Here is a 7,260-nt window from a genome sequence, read left to right on the forward strand (position 1 = left end):
TATTCGGAGCGTACTCGGAGACTTAAAATCTCAAGAGTGAAAATAAATTCCGAAATCCCTTAAATATATTTAAAATAACGGGAATTAATGAGAAATTCTCGGTTATTTTTCATGATTATTTTTTTTAAATTAAGGACGAGTTTGAGAGGATTTATTTGAAAAGGATTAAAGTGCAACAAATTGAGGGACGAGAGTGAAAGAAAAAGATTTTTGAGGGGTGGTTTCAAGAGACGTGTGGCTCAATGAGAAGATGCCACGTGGCGTTCTTATCCCCTTCTTTTTCTCCACTCACATTCGGCCACCTCACCTTCTTTCTCTTCTCTTTCTTTCTTCTTCACGTGCTATATCTTCTCTTCTTCTCCTTCTTCACGCGTTGTACCTGCAAGAGTAACAAAGAAGAAAAAAAAATTGACAACAACAACCACCGAGTCTCTCTCTCTCCGGCCGACCAACCACATCACCACCCCTTCATCCTCGTTCTTCTTCTTCCCCGCTCACCATCCTCGTGCGCCATCAACCCGAGCCTCGAGCTCCGTGCGCGCGCGCCTCGCTGAGGAAAGAAGAAGCGCCGTGAGTCCCGGGAGCTCCGGTGAGTGTCTCCGACGAGGAAAAGAGAAAGTTGACGGGTTGGGTAGCTCATTTCTTCCAGCGAGGTAAGGATTCTTCCATGGCTGATTTGAAGATTTTGGAGATTAGGGTTTGAGGAATTGATTTGGGGGTTTTTGATCCGAGCTAAAATCAGTGGAATTGATGAGTTTTATTTGGTTTTTGGACTTGATTAATGATGTTCTTAGCTCGGATTTGTGTATTTGAGTCGATTTTTGAATGATTTGAGAATTTTGAGCTCGCTGTGAACAGCCTCTGTAAATTGACGTGGGCAGTTCGGTACCGATTTAACTTGGATTTGTTGATATTTTTCTTGGATAATAGACGTCATGAGGTTTCTAAAATGATCAAGAACGTGTAAATCCGTTGAGAATTGAGTGAGTTATGAATTTTTGAAAACAGGGTATTGAAGCTGGAATTATGAACGTGAGTTTGAAATATTTTTGGCCATGTGTGTGCCTTTGGCCGTGAGCATTCTTTTGTTTGGCCGTGAGACTTGTTTGGCTAGGTAATTTGCTTTGGTTGTTTTGTGATGTTGAGATATTCTAGTTTGTTAGGGATTTTGAGACGTGAGAATTGAATTTGAAATGTGGATATAATGACAAGTCTAAGAATTTTGTGACTAGTTAGTTGGATTCGTGTTTGGTCGTGTGACTTGTTTGGGTTCGGGTTTTTGAGTCGAGATGTCGGATTTGGAATTTTGGAAATTGATAAGAGTTTAGATTTAAGGAAGTAACTCGCTATCGAATTCCGAACCGACTCAAATCTAATTCCGACACTGGACCCTATATTTTTCAAGTAATTTTGAATCCAATAACTAACAGACTTTCAACCTCAGATGCTAGTTCTTTAGACGTTTCGACAAGCGTCAAGTATCTCAGAGAACGTGAAAAGCAAGACATCGCCAGAGGTCGTCGAGCTTCTATCACAGTATCCTAGGTAAGTGTGGAGACATAAGTCAACTACTTACCAAGGGAATAATCCTGTTTACGTGCATTTACGTGTTAATAATAAAAAGAGTAGGAAAAGCCTTAAAAGACACAAACACCAAAGATTAAGGCTTCGGCCACTCTTTTTGGAAAATTTAGTTGGGTTTATACCCATAGGTTCAAATGCTAACTTGAACCAGCCACGTTGCTATTTTGTTGTAGTTAGATCCCTCTGCTAACCATAGAGTTTAGCTAGATCTGAGGTGACAGGAGAGCATGTTGGACTCTCGGATTCGAGCCGAGGGTAGGAGTACCGGGAGTCATATCCCGAGTCTTCAACTTAAAACACTAACGAGCATAAAAGTGAAATGATAATTCTTTCGGGATTTAACCCGAGTCGCTCTCCTGTAAGTAGCATAGGTGTGTACTCTGAGTGCTGCAGAGTACCCGAACCCTAAAGAAATGATGTGTCGATGGTACCAAAAAGGAATTGAACCCTGACGGGCTATGAGGGCCTGGGGGATGGCGCTGAGTACTCATATTTCGGGGAGTCGACCAAGAGTCGTACCCGACTTTGTTGCCAGGCTATGAAGGCCTGAAGAGCGGGGAGTCGACCAAGAGTCGTACCCGACTTTGTTGCCAAGCTATGAAGGCCTGAAGAGCGAGGAGTCGACCAAGAGTCGTACCCGACTTTGTTGCCAGGCTATGAAGGCCTGAAGACCTTGACGGGCTATGAGGGCCTGGGGGTGGCGCCGACGTCGAATGAAGTGGTACCATTAGTGGATCCCAGACAGATGTTAAAACTCTTAGGCCGTCGGACGACTGCTGCTCGAAGTCTAAGGCTGGTCTCTTGTCGTTCTGAATGTTATAACGGGGGATGTGTGTAACCCTAAAGACGACAAGTATTAGTTAGAGTATGCGCGCATCAGTCATGCTCTAGAACTTGTTAGATTTGCATCCTTGCATTCTTATGTGCCTGTTTGCACGTCACATGTTATCACATGGCATTAGTCGCTTTTATTTTTCTAGGTTAGACTCCCACTTACTGAGTCAATCGACTCATAGTTTTATGACCCTTGGTAATGTAGAGAAGGGCAAGGCGCCGATGTGAATAAGGAAGTCGTAGATGAAGACCAGACGTGTATCTCTTGACCTTTGGGCTAATGGGAACTCACCCGGGTTCAAATCCTTCTATAATAATATCTATATTTTGTTGAACCCCTTTCGTAAACTATGATCCCCAAACTATCTCTTGTATATATACTTAAAATTAGGGAGCTTGTGTATAAATAAGAGTCGCTATAAGGCTCTAATTCCTAAAGTTAAACAGCGAAAAATTTACCCAGGTTTTCGTATAACCACTTATAGTACTTATATATGATCATGCTATGTTTAATATAAGTATTATGGTTATTATGTTGATTTGATTCTGTTTCCGCTGATATGAGATATATTGTTATATATTGATGTTGAAATCTGAGACGTAATCCCACCGTCTCGGCCCGTGAGCCGCCGACGAGAGGTCGCGGGTCGTGACATAATATCCTTATTTTAAGTTACGTATTAAGACCGAGTTCGACTATAAGTTCGACTCTTTTTTATCGAAAAAGAATATCAACGAGAAATATTTTAATTACTCAAGAAATTAAAGAATCGTTCGAATACGAACCAAGGGTTCGATTATTTCGTAACTTGTCAATAAAAATAAAGACAAGTCAAAAAAATGTCTTTCAAAGCTTATTTGGGAATAAGTTTCGAAAGTCAATGTTTTTTTTCAAAACCCGAATTTAATGGTTTATGTTTAGTTTATGGGTCGTGTGTAGTTTATGATATTTTGAGGGTGTTTCTTGAGTTATTTTCGAATGATTCATTCTATCTAGAAATTGTTAGCAAGCGTTTCTTTTCATACTCGATTCTTTAGTTTCAACTCGGGAAATCTATTCTAAACTATGAGCCTTGTCCAGTTATAAATAATAGATGGTCGAATGATATAGGATGTTCTTAAGTTTGTTTCCTATGTTTCTGTTTTGATTCGAGTGTTTTTATGCTGTTAATCGAGACGCTAAGAGTAGCGCAACTAGAAGAACGTTATGAATACGTTTGTAGTGGGCTTTCTTTTGCTAAGAATTTGTTCGTTAGTATGTCGATGGACGAGATACTAAGTACGCTCGATGTTCGATCTTTCTCTTCTATAGATAAGTCCAGATTGCTACGAGGATAGCAGCGAGCGTGGGAAATTACGTGGATTGAATTACGTGAAGTAAAGAAAGGACTCTTTTTGTTTGAAAGAGAAGGATTCGGGATTCGAAAGGATCGTATCCAGGTAAGTCGAAACATTTCAACTATATCACAAAAACAATGTGTTGTGTGTGTTGCTTATGTGCTTGCATTTACATGAAATAGTATGTGATGATTGCATTTATTGCATTTGCATTCATGTGCATCTCATCTAAAAATGGAAAAGAGTTTTACAAGAAACGAGGTTTTTCGAAAGAAGGATGTGTGTTGTGGATCGTCCATGAATGGTTGGCTAACTCCTAGGATCGGGGAGTTAGCTACAACTTCGCAGGATAGGATCGATCTCACGAAGGATCGGGTCATTTGAATAGTTCTGGAAACCTTATGACTTTGAAGAGCGGACTGTATGTAGTACTGGGTACTTTATGGTCACGTCGGACCATTTGAATAGTGATGGGCACCTTATGGTTGCGACCTTCGAGCTGTATGTCATAGTGCTGGGCACCTTACAGCTGCGGCGTTAGTCATACATGTATGTGAGAGGACCTGAGTGAACTGCTTACAACACACACCTTGCGCGCAATTAAGAAGAGATTTAAAGAGAGAAAAAGATGAGAAAAAACTTGCTTGGATTTTAAAGTGAAAATCATGTCATATGCATTGTTTCTGCTTACTGGGCGTTAGCTCATTCGTTTTTGTGATACAGGTGAGGGATGTGAATAAAAGATGTTTATACGGTAGCAGGTTGACTGGCGAGCGCTTCCACGTAGATGAGACTTCGTATATGAGCTATTTTGACCTGATGGGCCTTCTAATAGGAAATCGTTTTGAATAATATTTTGTGAAAATGGTTATGTTTTGTGAAGTTTGTCTAAGACCTAGAGGTAAGTAGATTGTTTCTTTCACTATATCGTTTATGCATGTAGACTTTAAGTCAATACGATGGTGTTGTGTATAGATACGAAAGGTTTGTCATGCCGGTGTGTCGTTTATGTTTTTAAAAAAAATTCCACAAGTTTTCATATTAAATAAACGACTCGTCGGGGCGTGACAATAATCAACTAGATGTGATTTGCAAAATTACTATTTTACCTTTCAAGTTGTTATTTCCTCAACTCTTTTGTCGCTTGTGAATAAGTTAGAAACAATGTATTGACGAGGAGCTAACAAGTCACATTGATTCATCCAAAAGAGTCATGACTCAATTGGACACTGACCAGTTCATTTATTCACATTCCAAGGAACAAAACATGACGAGATATACATTGTATTTCAACAATCTTGTACATGAATTCTATATCTATGAGATCTTCACAAAGTTGTTCATGACATCTTCACAACTTAGTACTTCACCAATAGGTATTGTCTATATCACATAGTGAATCTAGAACTCGGACTTTCTCAAATGAGAATACGTAAGCTATGAAATGACATGTCTCATTTAAGGATTAAGGTAAGCATGATGCAATTCATATATAGTGACTCTGAGACAGAAGAGGTTAAATGGTATTTGTTCTTACAATGTCTCTAGAAGTGCACTTGTCAATTCAGTAACTTCAGAAGATACCTAGGAAGAACTATAGAGTCTCAAACTCTCTATGTCTCATAACCAGATATCATAGATTCTCCTAACAATCATACCAAGATCAATAGCCCTTTGATCCTTAGATTGTGAATATACTGTTTTAAGCAAACCATGAAGAGTTTGTTCATGAAAATCTATATTTGACTCTTCATTTGTTGTTAGGTTTGGTTAAGGATTAAAGACTATAGTTTATCATAAAGCTTCAAACAGACAAGGAAGTATGAATGAACGTTTCAACTTTTATTAATTATTCAGCAATTACAAGCAAGAGTCTTCGTGAGACTTTATTACATCAAATGTACGTAAGTAATGACTACTACTCTTCTTGTGGGCACCATTGACAACAGTCTGCATAAGTGAAAATCTCCACCCTTCTACTTCTATTCTTAGAGAACATGATTCCTTTTCCCCGACTCCCCTTCAGATAATGAAGAATCCTATAGACTACCTTGAAGTTGTTTTTCCGAAGGGCAATGCATAAACTGACTAACCAAACTTATAGCAAATGTAATATCTAGTCTCGTATGCGCTAAGTAAATCAGTTTCCCACCAGCTTTTGATACCTTGCTTTGTCTACATGTCAACTCCCATCATCTTTCTCGAATTTCTGATTCGGATCTGCTGGAGTTGCCACTGGTTTACATCCGAGTAGTCCAGTTTCTTTCAAAAGATCTAGAACGTATTTCCTTTGTGAGATTACTATGCCTTTTGAGGACCTAGCGACCTCCATTCGTATGAAGTACTTGAGTTTTCCCAGATCCTTGATTTCAAACTAGTTTGATAGAAAGCTCTTCAATAAATTCAGCTCACTCGTATCGTGTCCTTTCATGGCGATATCATCTACATACACAATTAAAATAGCAATTTTACCATTATTGTCTTTGTAAAACATAGTATGATCAGAGTGAGCTTGAGAGTAACCATGCTCCTTTACAGCCTTAGTGAATCTCTCGAACCAGGCTCTCGGAGACTGTTTTAGCCCATATATGGATTTCTTCAACTTGCAGACGTTGCCATCTTTTTTCATTTCTTCAAAGCCCAGAAAAACTTCCATAAACACTTCCTCTTCTAACTCACCATCTAGAAATGCGTTCTTCACGTCAAATTTTTGGAGAGGCCAATCCAAGTTGGTTGCGAGAGAGAGAAGCACTCAATCAATGTTTAGTTTGGCTACCGGAGCAAATGTCTCTTCGTAATCGAGAACACAGGTTTGTGTTAAGCCTCATGCTACAAGCCTTGCTTTGTACCTCTCGATCGAGCCATCTGCATTTTATTTGATCGTGAACACCCATTTGCTGCCTACTGAGTGTTTCCGTTTCGGTAAAGGTGTCATATCCCAAGTTTCATTCTTCTTCAGGGCCTTCATCTCATCAAAAATGGCATCTCTCCATCTAGGAACCTCTACGGCCTCATCTATCGATTTTGGTAGTTCATCAAATGTGATACTAATAGAAAATACTAGAAAATCTTGTGAGAGTTTATGGTAGGACACAAAATTTGATATGGGTTGTTTGGTAGTACAGGTGCGAACACCTTTGCGTAGGGCTATAGGTTAATCAAGTTCGTACAGGATTAAGAGAAGATGTAGCTTGGTCCTTGTTCGAGTATGATGTTTGACAAGCTGTATGGGCTGGTGGAGCATCACATGGTCGATGCCTCTTTCTAGAATAAACATGTAGATCAGTAGGTGGGCCCAAGTTGGCTTTTACTTGAGTCTTTTGAGATTCTGGATTTGTTGGTATAGGTTATGAATTCCCAAAATTAGTTACAGAGATGTGTATATGTTCCTCTGAATTCTCATGACTATAAACAACTGATTTAGGCAAAGGAATTTGTTCCCAAAAACGAACTTCGGCATCACTCTCCCCCTCAAGTGAGGTTTTGCCAAAATAAGGTTTAAAA

The 7,260-nt window shown here is 39.4% G+C and overlaps 1 long non-coding RNA gene across 2 annotated transcripts; it reads left to right on the top strand.

Moving 5' to 3' along the window:
* The first annotated feature begins 349 nt into the window (after window positions 1-349).
* Window positions 350-4,841, top strand: LOC149383460 (uncharacterized). Of its 2 annotated transcripts, XR_016301877.1 has the most exons (5): window positions 350-653; window positions 1,009-1,114; window positions 1,452-1,545; window positions 3,731-3,858; window positions 4,480-4,841. It is a non-coding gene; the product is annotated as an uncharacterized LOC149383460 (long non-coding RNA). The 2 variants fall into 2 exon arrangements; XR_016301876.1 differs by lacking the exon at window positions 1,009-1,114 and having other exon boundaries at window positions 1,445-1,545.
* The last annotated feature ends 2,419 nt before the right edge of the window (window positions 4,842-7,260 follow it).

Source organism: Urtica dioica, chromosome 10 (assembly GCF_054948205.1).
Source record: "Urtica dioica subsp. dioica isolate 48M chromosome 10, U.dioica_male_clone48M_v1_H2, whole genome shotgun sequence".
Taxonomy (NCBI): domain Eukaryota; kingdom Viridiplantae; phylum Streptophyta; class Magnoliopsida; order Rosales; family Urticaceae; genus Urtica; species Urtica dioica.